The sequence below is a fragment of the Camellia sinensis genome, chromosome 2 (genome assembly GCF_055761805.1).
Source record: "Camellia sinensis isolate YWXY chromosome 2, ASM5576180v1, whole genome shotgun sequence".
Classification (NCBI taxonomy): Eukaryota; Viridiplantae; Streptophyta; class Magnoliopsida; order Ericales; family Theaceae; genus Camellia; species Camellia sinensis.
Window position 1 is genome coordinate 189,688,811 of NC_138962.1, and position 24,406 is coordinate 189,713,216.

The window sequence follows — 24,406 nt, forward strand, 5'->3', positions numbered from 1 at the left end:
ACGCTGAGAGAAACACCAAAGAGACATGACTTGTCAAAAATGGACACAATTGTGGTTTCTTCTTGTCAAGTTCCACATAGAGAGAAGTTCTAGAAAAGTGCATATAGCTAGGCCGCCAGCTAGTACCAACCCTGGAGAGAATATAGTTCATGAAAGTGAGAACAAGAATCATCACTGCGGAAGAAATAAGTTGAACTCCCAACACTTCAATCTCTAGCTTGAGCTTTTTATTCCAAGTACAAAACTATTTTCATACAAGGAATTGTATCAATGGGCTTAATCTGACATTATGTTTCAATGGGCTATTATTAAATTATAGATGCCTATTGCTAGATACTTTTGTAATTTTAAAATCAGTAGGACATGGACACTCACGATTCTGCTCATCAATCTTTAACACTTACAGCCTACTTGTAAAAGTAATATTCTTACCACGAGAAGTAATGCCCAGTTCATTATCCAGTTAACCTTTGTGGTGTATGATTCCAGAACAAATGTGTGCTTCCTCAAGTAATTCCAGTACCTGCACTAGTAAAAAAGTTGAGATGAAATAGAGTAGGTTTTTTTTTAGATTTAATGCCCATATTCCAATAAAAACATTTTTGAACCTCTACATTACAAAACTTGAGAAACTAAGATCAGTTGCAAGGGGGTGAGGAAAAACAGCAACAGGTGGTTATGTAATGAGCCAGTTATGAGCCCCTGGAAATAAGCAATTATTTCATTAATTGAAAATAAGTGGTGTAGCGGCTAGAAAATGCAAAATTATGAATATAAAAATTCCTTGTCATAAATACTTGTATTTACATCTAATACCTTAGTTGCTGTAACTTTGATATTGAAGACTTAAGTGCAGTATGCTTGATAATCACCAAAAACTGAGTTTGGTTTCTTCTTTTCTGTTAGTGGTCTTAGTATTATTTAGCTCTTTTCCCATTCAGTTGAATCAAGAGTCACCTCCTTTCTAAATCTTTGGCAGCTATTTAGCTAAATCCAAGTATCTAGGATGAACTTGGTTGAAATGATTGCTACTATTGCTATATAATTGTTCTTAGGTGGTTCATCCAAGTATGATGAGAACAACGTACTCACTAAGCTATTCCTTTTGTTTCACAAAATTTGATTTCTTAGGTCTCAAAACCTAATTGCAAGGATCAAAATTTTGTTTTGATTTGTTATTTTGGCTAGCTTGGAAACAGAAACATTTAGGAAATAGTAAATTTTTTTGGAAGCACATAAAAGTGCTTGAAAAGAAAACTAAAACCTATCTAAATGTATATGTAACCTAATAATTACATAATTAAACACGTTTAAGTTCTACTAATCCATTCATATAAAGGGAACGAGTGTACAATTTGGTATTAGATGTAAATACAAATCTAAAATCATTAAATTAAAATCAAATGAATTATCAAACACAAGTATTTATGATTATCAAACACAAGTATTCTGAATATAAAAAAATGAACATGTAATTTAGATAAATATTTACTACATTTTAAATATAAAAAACTGTGTAGTGTTAATATCCAGGTTCAAACAGCTAAACCATTAGTCATTTTGAAACTGAGAATAATTGTAAACAAACAGATCAACATGTAGATCCATTTAAAAGAATAAAATAAAAGATCACGAACCTCTTGCATGCTTTCCTTGGCAGATTGGGCAGCATTGCTGGCCATTTTGCTGAAACAAATATAACAAACATTTGCACATCAGTCTCCTTTTTTTCTTTTTTCTTCTTTTTTTTGTGCTCTTAATCTCCTAACGAGGTGAAAGAGTTCTGACTAACTGAACTAACTAGTTAATTATGTGCATCAATTAATATGTGCCATGGATGTTGAGAAGTACATAATTGTGGAGATCTTAGAGTTACTCAAATTTATAGTTTTTCAAAGCAATCCATTGCTTGACATGTGTACTAACCATGTGGAAGGCAATTGGACAGGTGTTACCTTCTGCTGAAATTTGGGTTTTTGTCATTGGACAAGGGAGGGAGATGTTGTGGAGATCCATTATTCACTATCATCAGTTATTCTATTCAAAGGTGGTTGAGATTTTAGAGGAGATTTGAAGAGTTCTGTTTAAAGAAAAGGTTCTTGTTTGTGGCTTATGATATATATATATATAACAACATTGGAAGTTGTAGCCTTGGGAAGGGAGAGTTTTGCCTAGATTGAACCACTGATATATTTAATTAAACATGAATGGTTGGAAGATTTTAATTAAGCTGGTTTTTGTTGAAATACATAGGAAAGATTTATAGGTATTCAGAGCATATTTGGTTATAACGAATAAAGCATATTAAAAAAAAAAAAGGTTGTGCTTGTCTATTGGCTCCTTGTGTATCTACCCAGTGTCATTCAAGAAGGGAAAAAAACAGAGCCTGAGCATCAACAACTAAAATTTCCTCTCATCAACTGTATAACTCTGAAGCAATATGTAGACACCCCATTTTTGACCGACCTTAAGACTCAGATGTCACCGATTGAGCGCTTGGTGATGTTGCATAATATGCTCGTTCAGAAGTTTCAGAGTCGCGGCCGTGAGCCCTGCCTCCGGACTTCCGAACCTGCTTCTGTGCCTTGTCTCGGTTTGCGAACCAGACTCGGTTTTCTCTGTTTCTTTTCCTGAGGGGAGGGAGAGGTCCCGTAGACCATCTCTCAATGTCCGTAAGCTACATTTGGTGGCCGTAGGCCATTTTGCCCATTTCGGAGTCCGGTTCCCGGTTTTCGGGACCGCTTAACCATCTCCTATTGCTCCGGTTTTTGGCATACTTCCTATTTGCTCCCTGTTGAGGGACACTGGGGTCCGAGAAACCCACTTCGTGGCCGAACACCACTTTCGGTGCTTAACAGCCCATTTTCGGGACCTCGAACTGCGCGTTTTGGTCCCCGAGCGTTCGTTTTGCAACGGTTTTCGTTCATTTTTGGCAGGTACCTCTGTTTTATCACCGGGGAGGCCACTGAAGGGTGGGAGGCCAGCAATTGTTGCAGCAACCAGTTATACATCCTCCGACGCCCTCCGACGCCCGTTTTTCGCACTTCCGGGCTAATGTTGAACACCTTGGGCCCATTTTCTCGAACTTTGAACCACATATTTGTGATGTACACACATGAGAGGACCCTAAAAGTTCATGGCCGGCCATTAATTCAACTTGACCCTTTTGACCCCCTCCTTCCGGGCTAATGTTGAACCCCTTGGACCCTTTTTCTTGAACTTTGAACCACATATTTGTGATGTACACACATGAGAGGACCCTAAAAGTTCATGGCCGGCCATTAATTCAACTTGACCCTTTTGACCCCCTCATTCCAGGCTAATGTTGAACCCCTTGGACCCTTTTTCTTGAACTTTGAACCACATATTTGTGATGTACACACATGAGAGGACTCTAAAAGTTCATGGCCGGCCAGTAATTCAAATTGACCCTTTTGAACCCCTCTTTCCGAGCTAATGTTGAACCCCTTGGACCCACTTTCTTGGACTTTTAACCACATGGTTGTGTTGTACACACATAGGAGTACCTCACCAGTTGCTGGCCGGCCAGAAAATATGATTGAACCTTTTGACCCCTAGCCGGCCGGCTAGGGGGTGTGGCCGGCCGGCCACCTGGAGCAAAAGTAATAGGCCGGCCGTGTTCCTTGCACTGTGCACTTTACAGCTGTGGGGCAATATCCCCCAGAAAAGATATTTATCCGGGGGATATTTTGTGGGGGAATTTTGCTCTCCTTTTCCCCCACCTTTACACCCCCTCTTTGGCCTATATAGCAAGCAAGCCTTGTAGTATTTTGGGGTTAGAAAAATTCTCCTTCAAGCATCCATACACAACTCCATCTTCATCCTTCTCAATTCTTTGAAAAACCCTAAGTCCCTAACCATCATTCCTTCTACACCACCAAGCTCTACCACCACCACCTCATTTCCAGTAACAAGGAAGGTTTCTCAAAGGCCAAAGAAGCTGCAAATTCATCCAAGAAGCAACAAAAGTTTGAGTCTTCAAGGGTAAGTAATACTTTTACCCTTTTGACCCTTTTTCTTGATCTATTTGTAAGCCCCACTTGCTTTTTGTTTCAAGCTCCGGCCCTAACTGAAAAGGGCCCTCTTTTGAGCTCATCTTCACTTTTCATTAAGGGCTCAACCCTGTTTGAGCCCTCCATAATACACTTGCTTCATTAATCCTCTTATATATCATGATTTTGCATGCTATTTTTGGCCCATGAGCAATCTGTTTTTGAGCATGTTGTAAACTGATATTAGGCTTATTTTGAGCCCCTCTTCAACATTGGAGAAGGGCTCAACATTTTTTGATGCCTCCATGTGTCACTTGTAGTTATATCCCTTATTTGGCCCCATTCTTGCATAAATTGGCAGCCCCCTTTACTTCTGTTTTTGGACCTTGGTCCGAACTGAAAGTGGCCTTATTTTGGCCTATAATTCATGTTTCATTAACACTTTTTTTCTGTTTGATGATTATTTTGTATACTTCATGTTATAGCCATTTTTGAGCCTTATTTTGCATCACATTTCTATCATATTTGTATACTGATTTTGAGGCTGCCATATACTGTAAATATTCATATTTTTGGTCCCTCTTCAATGTTGTAGAAGGAAATTTTTCAGTTTGGGTTTTTCTTATATCACTTGCTTCATTACCCCTCTTTTGGCCCCTATTCTTGCATGCTATTTTTCCCCTACCTATGCTTGCTGTTTGGCCATGTTTATAACTGTGAAAGTGCATATTTTGGGACTGTCTAGCTTCTGTCTTTGCATTGCATGTCCATATTGTGCATGTTTGGCATAGCTATAGGCCATTTCGGGTGCCTAAATTCGCATTTCGGGACACTTCCATGCATTTGGTATCATTTCGCCTCATTTCAGGACTGTTTTCCCCCATATTTTAATGCTGAAATCCCATTAACATGCTTGCATATCATTTTTGCCATGTTCCATCATATTTTGTCATCGCCTCGGTTTGCGTGCCCGTGTGCACGCATTTCGAGACACTTCATTTTTACCCGCCGGCATCCTATGCGAGTGTGGCTGAGGCTCACTCATGTTGGTATAAGTCCATATCATGTTTCCATGTCATTTCATTGCATTCCGCCATCGCCTCAGTTTGCGTGCCCGTGTGCACGCATTTCGAGGCACTTCATTTTTATCTGCCAGCATCCTATGTGAGTGTGGCTGAGGCTCACTCATGTTGGTATAAGCCCATATCACATTTTCATGTCATTCGCATTGTTTATGTCATCGCCTCGGTTTGCGTGCTCATGTGCACGCACTTCGAGCCATCTCATTTTCATTGCATTCTGTCATCGCCTCGGTTTGCGTGCCCATGTGCACGCACTTCGAGGCATCTTATTTTCATTGCATTCTGTCATCGCCTCGGTTTGCGTGCCCGTGTGCACGCACTTCGAGGCATCTCATTTTCATAGCATTCTGTCACTGCCTCGATTTTCGTGCCCGTGTGCACGCATTTCGAGGCATCTCATTTTCATTACATAACATTTTTCCATCGCCTCGGTTTGCGTGCCCGTGTGCACGCATTTCGAGGCACCTCATTTTCGTAGCATTTTGCCATTACCTCAGTTCGCGTGCCCGTGTGCACGCATTTCGAGGCATCTTACTTTCATAGCATTCTGCCATTTTCTCGATTTGGGTGCCCGTGCGCACGCATTTCAAGGCATCTCATTTCCATAGCATTGTGTATGTTAGGATTGTATCTTAGTTGTATTTCATGCATATCATGCATATTGCATCGTGTCCGGAATAGGAGTTAGCCCGGGCACGGGAAACGAGGTACATTTCGTACTCCGAGTGACGGAATGTGTCTCAATTCCCCAATCACCGACACTCCGGATTATCCATGATGGAGCTAGGTTTTAGCTGTAGTTTCATGTGCATTCATCCTATATTGAGTTGTGCATTTCGACTCCTCGGCCATCATGCCTCGGTATGCGTGATTGGTGGCACGAGGATCGAGCCATGCATATATCTGTGCAAATACATTGCTATGCCCCTTTCCTGCTCTCTGTTGCAGCAAAACGCAGAATCAGTAACTTTTTGGGACTTGGCACGCATTTCAAGAACAAGTATAAACAGAGGCTAATTGGGGCATTCCGGTGGATTTCCGCGCAAGACAATCCTGACATGCATCATCCATCAGAAGCAAGGCAGTCCCTGGCCTGCACGCCAGTTTTATTTGCTTTCTTAGTTAATTCTTTAATTAATTAGGATTTTGTAATATTTTGGACTGTAATATTCTTTTATTCGGGACTGTAATATTTGGACTGTATTATTTATTCGGACCCTCTCTGCGAGGGCACAACTGTAATAAGTGTGGGTGAGTGTGATGTATGTCTTCCAACCCCACGTCTTTCTCCCTTTTATTTATCCGCTTATGATGGTTAGATTAGGGCATGTTTAAATTAGCATACAGTATGACAGCATGTTTTGCATTCATTCATCTGTATTGCATGCACCGGGCTCGGCGCACCATACTAACTGCATTGTATTTTCAATTTCAAAGTTGAATACATGATAGTCGTAGCATTTCATATGCCATGTTTAGAATAGTCGAGCCTGCTATAGTTGCATTTTGCATGTGTTGCATTAGACATTTTTGTATACTTAGGATCATGCATGATTTCTAATATAGTTTCTATTTTGGCTTGGAGTACTCGGTAAGCTTTATGCTTTAGCATCCTTGCATGCGTGTGAGTGCTGCCATGAATAGCATGCTTACCATGAGGCTATGTGCTTATCTGATATAACTGTCTGAATGCCTGTGGGTGAAGGTTGGGTTATCTGAATTGGAATAAATCATCAAATGTTTCAAGCCTACCTGCGGGTAGCAAACCATTTTCAAAAACAAGCATGAAATGTTTTGTTCCAATTTGGGCGACCCGGTCTATACTTATATGCTGTGAGCATCACATAGTAACCTAGGCTAATAACCGGAATAAGAACTCACAATGTTTTCGAAAATTGATATCATGATTAGTAGAGGCCGGTCTATGACCGGGCGAGCGGGGGTGCTCACGAAGTGACCTTCCCCAATCGTACCCAAGTTCCCGAGCCGAGGCAACTTTGGTGATGACGGACACGTGGCCTTTTGGCACCGAGTCAGGGTTTCCTAAATTTCCCAAAATAAAATATTTAGGTGGCGACTCTGTATCTGGCAAAGCAGTCCATGTTTGGCACTACTTTTTCAAAAATCAGTTTCTCAAAATGATTTGCCGGATTTGGACTCTTTGGTTCAGATTAGAAACCGTGACATTTAAGAGTCCGAGCTGTAGTGACCCCAAATGAACAGAACGGGAGCTAACCCTCCCGAGGCGTTCGGGGGACGTCTACACAATAGAAGGGGAAAAAACAGAGCATGAGCATATATAATCTATATCAATCAATACTCCTTAGAGGAAGAAGTGTAAGTATATATAATCTATATCAGTATACTCCTAAAATTTTCCATTAACGTACCTACTAATAATATTCTTAAATTGTTCAGCACCTTAATGCTGTGTTTGGTTTGGGGATTTGAGGAGGGATTTGGAAAGGGAAATGGAAATGGAAAGTGAAATGTGAATAAAACATACCTATATTTCACTTAGTTTCACACACCTTTTCTTTTTCTCTTTCCAAATCTCTCTCCAAATCCTCCAACCAAACACAGCATAAATCAATTGCTATCTACCTAATAATATATATATCTACACACATAAATCTACTCAGCAATTTAAGCAGTTCTTCACGATTGCTTAAATAAAGCAACAAAAGTTTGGAATTACACACAATTTGGAGCTCATATGTGCTTCAAATGTAAAAAAAGAGGAAAACCCTAAAATGATTTTATCAAAATCCTACAGCACCAAAAATAAAATAAAATCCTAGATCCGCGATGGTGAAATGGGAAAACAGAGGAAGGGAAAAAGGCAGAGAGAGAGAGAGATAGAGAGAGAAAGAAAAACCTGAATGTGGCTGGGAGGGGGGCCGTGATGGTTAGCGACGGTGGCGAGAGCCACGATGGTCGGTGGTGGAAGTTCGATGGTGACTGTTAGCAGGGATGGTGAGTTGGGGTGGTGAGTGGGGGGTGAGGTTTGGTAGTGTTTGAGACAGAAGTGTATATCGTGTGTGTGTGAGGGACAGAACAGAGTGTAAATATATCGGGCGCCAAAAATAATTCGTTTCCCTGTAAAACAAAATTACAACCTTTAGCGACTGAATAAATTTTGGTCGCCAAATAACAATAAATACTGACCAAATATTTTGCAGCCAAAAATTGAGTAATAGCAACTAATATATTTTTAGTCACTGAAAGTATTTTATAAATCCCTCCAACATATTTGAAATATCTCCCTCCAAAAATTTTATTTCTTTGGCAACTAAAATTCTTTTTTGTCGCTGAAAAATACTTTTGGCAACCAAAATTTTGGTCGCCAAAGGTAAATAAATAATTTTTTATTTTTTATTTGGCGACTAAATGGTTTAGTATCCAAAACTCAATATACAGCGACTAAAATTCTTTTTTGTCACTGAAAATAAACTTTTGGCGACCAAAATTTTGGTCACCAAAGGTAAAAAAATATTTTTTTTATTTTCCATTCGGCGACAAAATGATTTAGTAGCCAAAACTCAATATACGGCAACTAAAATTTTTTTTTGTGGCCAATTCTAGCATTTTTAGCGACAGAAACCAATAAACCCCGACTAAAGAAAATTAGTTGCTAAATATTTTACTTTTGCCGACTAAAAAAATTTGTTGGTCGCCAATTCCATAACTTTTGGCGACTAAATTTTTTTTAGTCGCCAATTTTAGTCGCCGAATGTGCATTTTGTTGTAATGTGTATTTACATAAAGATGATAGATTGATTTTAATTATTTTGATTAATTGTGTATGTCAAGTTTATGTTTTTTATATGTATTTATTTTATAATTGTAATCACACTCATGATTATATGAAATTAAAATAAACTTAGAATCCGTAGATAAATTCCTTACACTCCACTATGACTCCATGGATTGTTGTTTTATTTGAGTGTTGGTGAGAAAGAGTGTATAAAAAAACAAAAGAGAGGATTATGAGATTTATTTGAATGCCTTAGGCTTGGCATTGTTATGTTTTTTCTCATGAGTAGATGAGAGATTGTGTATACATATATATTGTTGTCTCGTTCTCAAGAGTAGACAAGTGCTTTGATTTACACGCGTACGTATATGCTAACCATTCGGGGAGTGTGGGTCAAACTTGGGATGATATCCCTGTGTAAGTTTGGCTTCGGAACGGTGTTAGGTATACGGGAGGCATATGGGATATATGTATAGGCCGGAAGTGAAGGGCCGAAGTGGTGGAGTTAAGTTACAAAGAACTTAATTATGAGTTTATTAGTATAGTATGAATTGTATTGATTTGTACATGTTGAAAAATAGTAAACGACCTTCATAAATTATGCAATTTGAGTAGAGGCATGTATACATGATTCTAGACAACTTTTGTGTTTTAACTTTTTATTAAAAAGATCGATGAAAACTTGTAATCGGATGATCTTGGTTACAATAGTTTTTATGTATTTTAGCAGTGCAGACTTTAGATGTTGTTTTAACCTACAAAACAAGCTCATTTTTATTGGTTTCACGTAAACTGAAGTAAAATATTATTCTTTACGCTTTTTGTGTTTTGAACTTTTCCTAAACAAATCATCTTAGGGCAGTTTCTTTTCGTTTTCAGCTTCAGATTTTTCGATGGAATTCCGTCTAGGTTCTTCTATCAAGTTTTGCTCTCAATCTGTACAGTTTCTACTTAATTCGTCCGCTATGCCTTTTAGAAAATTTGATTTTGTACAGCTTTTGTTCTTTGAGTTTTGGTTAATTCGAATTATTTAAGCATGAAACGGTGCATTTTTATACTTCTTCAGCAAGTTATTTATGATTAAATTATACTAACTTTATTTATTTATTTTTTTGTAGAATGGTGGGTCATACTAACTTTTTATGCAGGGCTGACCCACCATATTTTTATGTTTATTTTAAAACTAAATGCCACCGTATCTTGGGAAACTACTTCTTCGTCTCGATGTGGGTGGAACTATTTGTCTTATCCCGTAATAAGAATTAAATGTACTTTTGTTTGTGTCTGGTGGACACCTGGGTGTCAAATCTTGTACTCATACCAGTATACTTGTATACTGGCCCGTTTTGTCTCTTGGCCTCTCGGGAGCATTCTATTTGAGCATAGTCGAGCTTCCTTTGTAAGATTAGTTGGGGCTACAGTGATGATGAGAAATAACGATAGTTGTTGGACATGTCTTTTGAACTTCTTTTGTTCTCTTGAGCTTAGGGTTGATATTATTTTATTGTATTTATTATTTTTTATGATCTTAGTCTTATGACAATTTGGCATTGTGAATTATTTTTCAACTTTACATTATTTAAGTTGTTTTGACTAGTTATTGATACTTTAATGTTGGAGGTGTTGGTTAGTTATGAAATTATGGTAGATGGTTTTATTGGAGTTTTGTTAGTTTTTTTTATTTTTATTTTAATCTCTTATTATCTTTTGAACATGGAAATTTACTTAAACCTTATGGAGACGAGAACATTTAGATTTTGTTTCACCCCTAGGATTTGGATGATGGTAAATTGATTGGTGTTTAGTCCTAATTTAATATTTAATTGTCCAAATTTTGGGGCCGTGCTTGGTTACAACAAAATGAGTCAGAAGCTCAATACAAATAAAGTTTTAGGCTTGTACAAAAAGGTAAATATAAAATAAACAAAATTGAGCCTTCAGCTCCACAGTCCTCCCAAGCTAAGTCCTTGGCAGAGGCATATCACCAGCACTTAAAAATGGTTTTTCCCAAGTAGAGTGAGCCAAAGCCCAGTAGAAACAATCTATTACAATATATGAATCTTAATAAAGATATAAGTATGACATGCATATACAATGTCCATAATAAAATCATTCGTGTTTTTACAAGATCATAATATGCTAAGTTTGATATCCCAATCCATTTTATCTTAATTCATTTCACCTTAATCTATGAGTCAAGTCCATTATTATCCAGACAACCCAACTGAGACTACAACTCAATGGTTCTCTAACCAATACAATCATATCACACATACTTCAATTTTCCATTTTACAAAAATTTTGTCCGCAAGAATCAGCACCTATGTATATATATGCGCGGTTTTGGAGACTTTCACCCTGGACACACAGGCCAACTTAATTCAATGGAGTCCATTCCCTTTCTTCTCCCAAACATGAATTATATCCCCTTTCTCCTCCCAAACATCATACATATACAATGTATTAAAATACAATCACATTCAATGACGACCGATAAGAGATTGGTTTCAATTCACCTAATCCTTATGCAATTTCTACAACAATCATAGCTATCCTCCACCGATAACCTAAAACAAATATTTCTAAACAGATATACAATCTCCAAAATTGATAAACTATCCAAATTTCCATAGATGAGAGATAACAAGTATCCAACTCCACCATTTACATAAATACCTATCCAATTTCACATTCCCCATACCAATTCCATTATTTATACAAAATAATTATTTGAAACATTTCAGGGCAAAACTCCATTTTCTTCCAAATCCAACCCATGTGTTAAAATCAACAAATTTAACATAATACATCCTCATATCTATACCCATAACCATTTTCAATACCTTCGTTTGAAAACCCCTCTTTTGATTTCAAACCAAAACCCTAGGTTTGTCTAAAATCCTCTAAATCCCAACATTATTTACACAATCAACAAATAACTAAGTTAAAAATCATAAGAGTGTAAAAAGTCCCTACCTCAAAGTTAGAAGATGAGCAAAGCAAGGAGAAAACTTCAAGGACGTTGAAACTGACTTTTGTTTGGATCAAAATGGAAATCTATAGATGTTCTACCTTTTTCTCAAAGGCACTAAAGTAGAGAACTCAACGGATTTAGGTGAAAATGTAGAGAGAATATGAGTTTTAGAGAGAAAAACTCAAGATCTAGGGTTTTGGAGTGTTTTAGAGATAGGAAGAGATGAAAAAGTGATGTAAAATGTGGTTGCTACGAACTGATATACGTACAGTCCGCTCGAGTGCAAGAAGTGACGTTCGAGCATCAGACACAATAAGTTGTTTCGTTTGAGTGCAAGAAGTGACGCTCGAGCGCAGAATGCACACTTCTAGTAGTTTTGCACATAGAATAACATCGCTCGAGCACACGCCCACTCGAGTGTAGAATACACTCTCCTAGTAGTTTTGCAGGCCTACAAAAGTACTGAGAGTTCACAAAGCCCGCTCGAGTGAAGGAGTAAAATTCTGGGCAACAAAAGTTTATAACCAAGTAACCAACCTGTTCCAAACATGCTCGATACAACCCAATAGCCAAATTCAAGTAAGAATAAGGGAAAATCCATGAACAACATTCATAAATTATAAAACCTAAGTTCAGAATACAACAAGGGTCGAGTCAAAACCGAAATTGCTATAGTACAGTTGTTCAAAAGATCTTTAGACCGCCAATGGCTGAGATCAATCCATCTAGCCAGAACCTAATCATGAAGTTTTTAGAAGTGGACCAATGATTAACGAGTCTTGGCTCTATGCCAATAGAATAAAGATTGAGAGCTCTAATTTTAGAGCTCTAAAGAGAGTTCTAGTGATGTGACAAGGAGTGAGGTCCACATGTGATGTGATGTATGTGCTTATGTTTTTATTTTTATTTTTTTTCTTTTACCACATCGCTAGAGCTCTCTTTAGAACTCCAAAATTGAAACTCTCTATCATTATTGATGCCAATATTGCCCTTGTGTCTTATTCTTTGTGGATCACACGAACAAAAAATTTATTAAAGACGAGTCCAATTAAAATATCGGCACTAGATTTTTATTTTTAAAAATCACTTTAGTATGGTACAATTGTCCAAAGATCTTTTGACCACTCAATGGCTGAGATCAACCTATATGGTCAGAACTCACTACTAGAAATCAGTTTTTTAGGGACAAATTTATTCTGTCCCTAAAAGTGTAATATTTGTTGGGAAAAACTTTTGCCAACCAGTTTTCTCCGTTGCGAAGTTTGTCCCAAATGACCTGTCCGAAAAAGTCAAAAAATGACTTTTAGAGACAAAATTTTGCATTTGTCACTATAAATAGACTTTTAGAGACAAAAATATGTGGTCGCAAAAAGGTTTGATTTTGAGACCACCAAAATTTGTCTCTACAAGTCTAATTATAATCCAGACAAAAATTAATTTTTGAGACAATAGAAATTGGTCTCTAAAAGTTTAGTTTTTGGGACAAATGAAAGTGGTCTCCAAAAGTTTTAGCTTTTGGAACAAATGAAAGTGGTGTGTAAAGGTTATAATTTTTTTGAGATAACTAAAATTTGTCTCTAAAAGTTTGATATTTTTATTTTATTTATTTTTTGTAACAATTACTCTAAAAATACTAGTATGAACATCAACTTATATTCCTTTCTTGATTTCTCAACAACCAAACAGAAAATATCAAACATATCACCAGACTATCTGTTCTTCTCCAAATTAAAATTCAACTACACGGAAAAAAAAAATGCTCATCATATTCAAAGCGGCTTAATCAAAAGATATTTCAATAACAAAAAAATACCATGCTCTGATTCATTAGTATGTAATATCTTGATTGTATACCATAAACTGATAGAGATTTCAAAAGTATCATTTCCAATTTATAAGGCTAGTGTCATATGCATTGTTTGTAACATTCAACTATTTAATGAACAGATTGTAATTGGAGTTATATCTATCTACATAACAAAACAACTAAACTCATCGCATCGCATCTTTTTCTCAAGGACTTCATTGAAATGGCATTCAAAATCTAGCAGAGAGCTCGCAAGTTTCAAATCGACACAAGCTTGCAGAACCTGCATAGGATAGGCCAAACTCTCAAATAGATTACCAATTAAAAATTATCCAATGATAGATTAATTTAATAGATTGCAATTTAATGTGCCAATTGTAGTATCTCACAAAAAACTTAGTACACAAAGCCGTCCAAAATTCACTATCAATATTCAAAAGTTAACAAAGATTAAACTAAAATCCAACCCTGTGTTAGGCACAAAAAAGCAATAACTAACAATTAAACATTTAACCACTCTTCTTACCAAAAAAACAAAAAACCCCATCACTCCTTAAATATCACAAGATCAAACTGCTGATAACTGAAAAGCAATAAACACAAACCATAGGCAAATCATATACCAATCAAATTATAATATAACAATCTATGGTCAAAAAATTAAACTCACTGTACAGAGTAAACAAGCGTTAGCATTGGAACTCACACTGCTATAAGGGTAGAGGGTTCTTGAAAATTTCAGTATACGTATCAATCCACTATTGTAGGTGTGCTGTTAATGTGGTAGAATGTGCACAAGCAGTCACCTGCTGTGCTACCTGATGCTCACTAGACTTGCATGCCCAGTCTTGTTAGTGGAGTTACCTAGAATCGACCAACAACATAGACATGTTCATTCAATCCACGGTCAAAACAGAGACTACAATTTTTACCACAAAAATGCTATCAAAAAGAAATGCAGATCTGTAGGGTCCTATACACTTTCATAAACATGTTCATTCAATTATCAGAGGACAATGCAGAAATGCACAGTTTCTTAAAACCCGAGATGTTTATGGGTATAAATTTATTTAAAAAACAGTAATCTAATTCTGAAGAGAAAATCACTTTTAATGATGATGTGCATAAATATTCATTGAAGTTGGTAATTGTTTCTATTATAGCCAATCAACCCATATTGCAGTTCAAAAGCACTCTAATTTATATTATAAAGACTATTGCATTTGCCTCATTGTCATTAGTTGCACATCATCTCCTGTAAAATAACACACCCACATACTTAAATGTACACTCACATCCATGACAACCACCAGTATAGACTAGGCCTGTAAATGGATCGGATTCGGATCGGATCTGTTAAAACTCCAACCCCACCTACAGAACCACGGCTCACCAATATCGGCCCTAGATTTTTGAGACCACAGCCTAAACATCAAAATGAGTCCTCATCTTCTTAGGCTTTTGAAAATTTGGAACCTTTGGTAGCAAGAATTTTTGAGATTTTCTTAATGAGTTTCAGTGATAGTTTGTGAGGCAATCTTTCACAAAACTGACTTTCAAGTTTAATGTATCTTTCTTGTAAGGGCTTTCTGACTTTCTCTCAATCTAAATTCATGATCTAAAAATAGAGCCTAAGACTGTGTCTAACCCCTGTTGTTCTCTAGATAAATATTCAAGAAAAGAAAAACAAAAAACAAGACTGTAGCCTGAACTTGTGCTAGGCAACATGAAATGGATTTCAAAAAAAAAAAAAACAAAACATGAAATGGATAAAGCTTTGGTAAAATCTAGAACTATTAGGCAGCAGTTGTTCATCCAATGGCTAGTTGCTAGAGCAGTCACCAAATGGCATAGTATAAGAAATGGTTAGGTACTAGCTTGAAATTACAGATTAGAACCAGTAAAAAATCCCCAGTGAGGTCTGATAGATGAATGAGGTACTAGCCTGAAATTACAGATTAGAACCAGTAAAAAATCCCCAGTGAGGTCTGATAGATGAATGAGGATATTAGGATGATGTGCCTAATGCCTCTGCAATACCACTACGGCTCCATTCTCCACAAAATAGGATATTGTAGAACTTTCTTTCACATACAGTTTTTACTGTTCTCTCACATCCTCATTTTTAATTAAAATCTATTTTAATCTACTTGCAAAACACGTATCCTGCTTCTTCCCTAGCTTGTTCAATTTAGCAGATATTTTACCAAACGAACCTAAAACAATAATTCACATATTGATACTACAAAAAATTTTAAGAACTTCATAAATAGGCCTTTGAGCTTATACAATATACAATACATATGAGTTCTCTCTACCATCCTTGATTGCCTGAAGCTTAAAAATAAATAAAATTGAAAATTTCAGACTCCAATTAAATATCTAGGTAATAAAATAGATCCAAATTAACTAATGATTATTGCTAAAGCTTTAATGATGTTCAGAGTTATGAGGCAACGAAATAAGCTACCCCATGAATAAGAAAGTGCACATTTAGCCCTCAAAATGTTGATCCTCAAACTCAACAGCAAATGAGTTTCATGATACAAAAGTTCATAAAAAATATAAAAAAAAAAAAAAGTCAAAAACAAGCAATAGCAGGAATTCTTTATCAGAAGATAACAACAGATCATGCCTGGAAGTAGAGGACAAGATTGGAATTGTGAAATATGTGTAGAGAAATGGAATAAAGATGAAAGATTCTGCCAGGGCAACCACCATATGCAAATAAAAATATAACAACATATAAACCTCAATATTCAAATATTCAGTGATCTACTCCCAACTGACCCAGGATTAGAAATAAGCAACAACAGGATGTCTTAGCTTCTTCAGAGGCGCAACAGTTGAAAATGAACAATTGACTATTAAATTAATCTCTCAATAAAACAGTAGATAAAATATTATGTGATGGCACACACATTAGTTTGCACATGATCAATTTTTTTTCCCCCAGGGAAATAAGATTTTGAAACGTATGATTGAATTATCAAAATTTGAAATTTGATACATTTTATGAATTAAAAAGACTAACAGTTAAGAGGTTTGAAAAAAAAAATTTAATGGCATAACTACTCGTGTAATTACTATTAGGATATTTTTTAAAAAATCTAAAAAGTGAGACATCAACACTAACTTTAGCCTTTGTATAAATACATGCAAAGAGGAATTGGTAGAGTTAATGGGGGCAACATTCGTCTTCTTGATTAACACATTTATAAATTCCCACTGCCAGACTAGGAAACAAGTTTTGAAGCAAACCAATTTAAATTCCTAATCTACTCAACAGTGTTTATTTGACAAAAAAAAAAAACTAGCCCCCCCAATTGATAGACAAACCCGACCCTCTTTCTTGGAGTCTACCTGATGTCATTGGTGTAGTCCTGACAACAACACAACAAAGGTACCACAAGTTTCAGTTTGTCATCCTTCCTGTGGAAAGATAGACAACGGTCACACAAACAAGATCAATGACTCAGTGTAGTCATTTAAACTTCAGCTGAGAAAATTATGGCAAATAAGATAATACATGCTATTATAAGATAATTTTTGTTTTCACCAAACTAAACAGATTTAGAAAACTGCTCAACCAAACAGAGCCGTTGAATTATTATGATTAAGACTAAAAGACAAATCAGGAATTCAATATTACTTTCAAAATGAAGTAATTTTGAATCAAACACTCACAAATATAAAATTTATATTTGTCTCTCTCTCCACAATTACGGCTATTTCATATCCACAATTACCGAATCTAACACTCACAAATACAAATTTAAAACGAATCATATTATGATAATACATCATCAACACAAACACTGCACCAATAAATCGATTAATCACACTGGATGCTGAAATCAAAAACCAAATCAATGAGACTGAAATCGATTAATCGATCGAACCTGGATGCTGAAATCACAGTGGAGAGAGATGCTATGTTATCCCTTAATTGTTGAAATCAACAAGATCAGAAGAACACTACGATCAGTTTGTGCTCACAGCCATCAGGGATTCGATCGCGAGTGAGAGGGATTGAAATCAAAAAACCACCAAGAACAATGAAATTAGGGCTTCGATAGAGAGAGACAGAGTGAGAGTGAGAGAGAGAGAGAGAGATTGGTGTGGAGAAGGAAATGAAGTCCCGACTATTGAAATTGAAAGAATGAAAATAAAATAAAATAATGTATGAGTTGAGTTTATTGGGGATGAATCAAAATTGTAGGCAAAAAGTCATTAACTCTTTTGCAACCAAATAATTTTGTCTTAAAAATATAATAATATGATTATTTTATTTTATTTTTAAATTCTTTCATTTTGTCTTTAAAAGTATAATTTTTACAGATAAATTATTTTTATCTCTAAAATTTGTCTTTAAAACCTTAATTTCTTGTAGTGACTTAACCATGAAGTTCTTTGAAGTGGACCAACGATTAACGAGTCTTGTCTCTATGCCAATATTGTCTTTGTGTCCCATTTGTTGTGAATCACACACAAAAGAATTTGTTAAAGGCGAGTAGTTATGTTGGGAGTTGTTTAAGTTTAATTTGTAAATTTAATGAATTGATGCACGATTGAAAGTGCTATCTTTCAAGAAGAAACGTCTCCTTATGTGAACCATGCTCTACTCCCGAGTTATAACAATCTTCCAAGAAGGTATGTGTACAAATAAAGGTACCGTTATTTAATTTTTGAATCACAATTTTTTGACAGATTAAAATAAAAATTTGTTTCGTTATGAATTTTTAAAATTATTTTCAAAATTCATAACCAAATAAATTTTTAACTTTCAAAACTCTTTTCAAAGACTTATCTTTCAAAATACAACTCAAAACTCTTTTCCTCATGAACGGTCCCGTATGCTCAAAATACTCAAAAATAAAATTCAAAAGGAACTCAAAATATGTAAATGCAATAACAAATATAGTGCTAAAATTTTTGGCAAAAGCTCTCTATGGTTGTGTAAGAATTCCATACCCAAGAATGATTTAATGAGAGCTTTATCCGGAATAATATATAGGAGTGGTGTTATATCCTTTAACATATCATTCCTATTTTGACCTCTAATGAGGTGGAAGAGAGAGAATAGAGAGAGATAGAGAGGTGAAGGATGATGAGTGAGGAGTGGAGTCCATTTTATATTATTAGAGGTGGATTACAAGTGCTCAAAAACTCATTGCCCACAAAGATTAAATGAAAGGTTATTTATTTATTTATTTTTAGATGGAAAAACACAAGATTTAATATATTGCATATTCGACAATAAGTCATCTAATAAAGCACATCGGAATACAAAATAGATCCCAAAAGGGATGAAGAGAACCTTCATGTAGGAAGGATACGAGTTTGCACATAGAGAGATAAAACAAACCTCCACTCAAGGAGGAGAAAACCTCTATGAAAGGAGGAAATCTCTACATAGTGAGATATTATTGCAACACCAAAAAACAAAAAGAAAAAAACAAAATTGAAACAAAACGATCACCACCAAACAAATAATACCAATCACCTTCACGATCCGCTCATCATTGCAACCGACAACATTGGATATTTTTCTAATACTAACTTGATGAGAGAGGAGTTGCACACAGTTGTGACTCTCTTAAAAACTCATTGCCCACCGAGATTAAATGAAAGGCTATTTATTTTTAGATGGGAAAGTAAAAGATTTAACATATTGCATATCCGACAATAAGTCGTCTAATAACGTACATGGGAGTACAAAATAGATCCCAAAAGGTATAAAGAGAACCTCTATGTAGGAAGGGGATATGAGTTTACACATAGGGAGAGAAAACAAATCTCTACACAGGGAGGAGAAAACCTCCATGAAAGGAGGAACCTCTACATGGAGAGATATTATTGCAACACCAAAAAAAATAAAAAAAAATAAATAAATGAAACAAAACGATCACCACCAAACAAATAATACCAATCACTTTTACGATCCATTCATCATCGCAATGGATAATTTGCTACTTAATCCTCACATTTACTTTACAAAATAAAATATTATGGATCTAATGGTTGCCTAGCGTATAACAATACGTTTAACAGTATCAAATTTTGGTCATGAATCAGATCTGAGACTAGATCTGAAAGCTTTCTGGGTAGCAAGCCAATGATGGAGACGAGAAGAGCAGTAGTGGCTACTATGATGATAGAAATCATAGGAGAAGAAACGGAGGAGAAAAGAAGGTTCAAAGCACTACCCTCTCCCCTCTAAAAAATAGAAAAAGAGAGAGCGACTAAGGTTTCTTAGAGAGAGAAAAGGAGAATAGGGTTTGCCATAGACCTTCTTAGATTCGTGAAAAATGAATGAAACGTTGTCAAATGAAAGCTCATTTAAACACAATAAAATCAAAATCAGTGACATAATAAAAAAAAATTAAGAAATTAAATAAATTTTAAATCACTATATACAACATAAATTTGGCACGTTTATCATTCGAGCATGTTTCAAACAAATTTTAATCAAATTAAGTTCGAGTAGTTTGATTTTTATGATACATATAATTAAGTCGAGTTGAGTAGTAGGTTGCTCAAATTTAATTTGAAAATTTATTTACATAACGAATCAAACTCATATGAGTTTTTAACGATTTGAAAATCAGTCGAGCTTAAGCACCTTAGCTCATTTTGTAACCGTGTTTGTTGAATTCACATACTATTGTTCGTGTAGAATTCTTAGCTAATAATTTAATAAAACATTTAATGGTTGAGAGAGACAATACTTAAGTTAGGGGTGTTCTAAAAAAAAAAAAAAAAACTTAAGTTAGAGGTGATCATGGATCCGTCCAACTCGTTCAACACGATCAACTCGATCTAAATTGATTAATTTTGGATGGATGTGTGTCTTTCGGTGGATGGATGTGGACAAAATATTTCAAACTTTGTGGAATTTGATTTAGATGGCGGATCAATCATTCTGCACATGGATCAACCCGATTCGCCTGTAGTTTAAAAAAGAAAAAGAAAAAAAAGGGAACTTGTAACATGTAACAGTGGGAGAAGCCACTGTTGCGTGACCAATGGAGCTTTTTTCGGCCCTTATTCTGACAATCTGAACATTCACTTTTTAGAAGACATCGAGTAGAACATACCTACAAAAATTCAAGTTAATTGGATATCGGTATCCTTTTCATCAGACATATTTGTATCTAAAAAATTGAATGGTAAATTTAACTTTACGTATAAATCTGAATACAAATATGACTTAATGAAAGTGATACCGATATTTGATTAACTTGAATTTTTGCAGACATATTCCACTCGATGTCTTCTAAAAAGTGATTGGTTCAGATTGTTGGAATGAGGCCTGAAAAAGGCCCCATTGGCAGCGCAACAGTGCTTAGCAGCCTTTCCAAAATTAACATCGAGTAGAAATAATAAAATATAGGAGAAATTACACTTACCTCCCCTAAGGTTTCTGACAATCACAAAGACCTCCCTTATAGTTTCAATAATTATACAAACATTCCTTACTTTTGAAACTAATATTAAGATTTTTCCAATCTCTTAAGTTCGTACAAATGGCGTTACTTGGGTGTGAAAATGACCATATTAAATTTCTGATTTGCACATGAAAAGACAAAAATACCCATAAACTACGAAGCCTCTTTCATTACCAACATGGGTAATTTACATTTACCTCCCATGATGTTTTGCTTATATAATATCAAAGACTTATATATATATTAGTATTATTTAATAAAATTCTTAAATTTCATGCAATATTAAATAAAACTCTTAAATGTTTAAGACATTATTAAAATATTTAATGAAAACAAATTAATTTTCATTGATAAAATATTTAAAAATAAACAGTATCTCTAAAATTAACAATAAATAACATCCTAATAATTTAATATAGGGGCATTTACATGCAAGTCTCATTTTGTAAACTTATAATCCATTAAGTCCTATATAAAATTATTTGCTCCTTCAAGTCCCGTTAATTTTTAATAAACCAATTTACCCTTCCAAGACCTCCTCGCTACCAAACAATTGTTGTCTTCATTCTCTCTCTCCTACTTTTACACCCACTCCCCAACAACAACAACAACAACAACCAGACACACACACACATGCACACACTCTCTTTCTCTCTCTCGCTCGCTCTCTCTTTCCTCCCCACAGACCCAGTCTCTGGTCTCCTCCGTATGACTCCTCCTTCCTCTTCGTCCAGTGTGTCGTCAGCTCCAGCGCCGACCTCGACCACATCGACCTTACCGCCTGCCACCGCCATGGTATCACTGTCACCAACACCAGCAACGCCTTCTTCACCGATTCAACCCTTGTTGCTGCTGCTATTGCTGCGACGTGGCTCCAGCGTCAACCTCGACCACGTCGACCTCACCGCTTGCCACCGCCATGGTATCACTGTCACCAACATCGGAGTTGGTGTGTAAATTGAGGAAATTTCCGTCACCGTAAACTGAGAAGTCTTTATGGCTTCTTGATTTCAAGATGTGTAAACTGAGAAATTTCTCAATTTTTAATAGGTATAAAATTGAGAATATTATCAGTTTAAAATTGAAAAAATGATAATATTCTCAGTTTTAACACAGAAAAATTGAAAATTTTCTCAATTTTACTCGATATTTTTATAAACTGAAATCATTCTCAATTTTAAATTGAAAACATTCTCAGTTTTGGAACTGAGAATGTCTCAGTTCTTACCTACAAAAAATTCTCAGCCTGGGGGCTGCTTTGTTCTTCGAAAGCCATTGAAATGGTCCTTGGGAGAGAATATGAGAGAGAGCACAAAATTATGATTTGACCACTTCGAATGTATTTTGGCTCCATTTTTTATATGATAGAGAGAGAGAGAGAGAGAGAGAGAGAGTCTGAAACCAAAAAAAAAGAAAAAAAAAAGATAGAAGACAAATGAGAGAGATTCTCAAGTCCTCGTTTTCCTTGTTCAGAAGATCAATGCGCGATTGAAGAATGTTAATCATGGCTTGGGCTCTCATCACTTCAAGCTTCGTCCTCTCTCTCTCTCCGTAGAAACATTAAGGATCTTATTTTCCAAATTGCTGATGAATTCCAAATATTCTGGAGGCACAGATTTCAAATAGTTGGGTTAAAGCGCAAAACGTCTTTTAACCTGTAAATGAGACTTATTGGTTCAAAAACTTTTTGACAGGACCTTAACTACTACCAAATATGTAGATAGGACTTTTAGGTAATTAATCCTTTAATATAAGACTTATTCCACACACATAAACAATGTAAAATTTATTATTTTAAATAATGCATTTATTATTTGAAATTTTTTAAAGTTAAAATGAAGGGTAATGCTAGGGATACCAAATTTTTTACCAAAATAAATAACTAAATGTCTCACATGGATGTGGAGTCCACAATTTTGTGGATCCCGTGCGGACCCCACACCCATGTAAGACATTTGGTCATTTATTTGATAGAAAATTTGGGGCCTATAGCATTTTTCTAAAATGAATGGATTTATTATTTTTCCTAGCAATTTGCATTACTTATTTATTCATATGTAAAAAAATTATTATTTTTTTCTCAATCATATATTATTCTCAAATTTTAATTTTTATCTTTGAGTCATTAAATTTCTAATTGATGCATATTCAAAAAAAAAAAAAAAAAAAAAACCTAGGTTAATATTTCTTGCATCATTAAAAAAAATTAAAAAATAAATATAGAAATAAAAAAAAATCTTACCTCACAATTAAACTAAACTCATTCATTATCAACATTAATATTAACCTTAAATGCACTAAATTTAATTTACCCTAAATATATATGAAATTATTATTTATTTTTCATATTTTTTTTCAAAATATAAATGTAATTTTGACTTTATTTTTTTTTTCCACAACAAGTTTTTGAACTTTATATACAAAAAATAAAATAAAAATTCTACCATTAATGAAGGTGAGAAATTATTTTTAAGATTTAATTTAATAAAAATAGTTACATGAGATAAATAAAGATGGAAATATAGATTTTAAGTATCATACTTAACAAATTAATTGAGCATTTCAAATAATTTCTTCATTCAAGTAAAATTAATTTTAATTTTAGGTGTAAATTGTTTAAATTGTTTATTATTCTCAAATAATTTCTTAATCTTTCATTCCCTATCAACTAATTTTAATTTATTGTGAGACGATTATATTTTTTCACTTCTATATTTATTTTTTAATTTTTTTAATCATGTCAGAAATATTAACTTGCGCTTTTTTAAATATGCATCCACTAGAAATTTAACGATTCAAAGATAAAAATTAAAATTTGAGAATAATATATAATTGAGAAAAGAAAAAATAATAATTTTTTTACATATGAATAAATAAGTAATGCAAATTGCAGAGAAAAAAATAAGTCCATTTATTTTAGCTTTAAAACAAATTCAAATAATAAATATATTACTTAAAATGATAAATTTTACGTTATTTATTTAGTGTGGAATAAGTCTTGTATTAAATTATTAGGATGTTGTCTAACATTAATTTTAGAGAGATTGTTTATTTTTAAGTATTTTATCAATGGAAATTAAGTTTTTCTCCATTAAATGATTTAATAACGTCTTAACAATTTAAGGATTTTATTTAATATAGTATGAAATTTAAAAATTTTATTAAATAATGCTAAAATATGTATGGATTTTTGATAATATATATGCAAAACCTGACGGGAGGTGAGTGAAATTTCTCATTTAAATAAATAAAATAACTAATGGGCAATTTTGTCATTTTTGATATTATAACCCATGACATCAACACGACATTAGCATGACAT

The 24,406-nt window shown here is 34.7% G+C and overlaps 1 long non-coding RNA gene across 1 annotated transcript; it reads right to left on the reverse strand.

Annotated features, from left to right (window-relative positions):
• Nucleotides 1-13,731: 13,731 nt before the first annotated feature.
• LOC145819765 (uncharacterized) lies at nt 13,732-14,894 on the reverse strand. The gene is made up of 3 exons (XR_014360537.1): nt 14,340-14,894; nt 14,160-14,216; nt 13,732-13,916 (listed from the first exon to the last, which is right to left on the reverse strand). It is a non-coding gene; the product is annotated as an uncharacterized LOC145819765 (long non-coding RNA).
• Between the last annotated feature and the right edge of the window lie 9,512 nt (nt 14,895-24,406).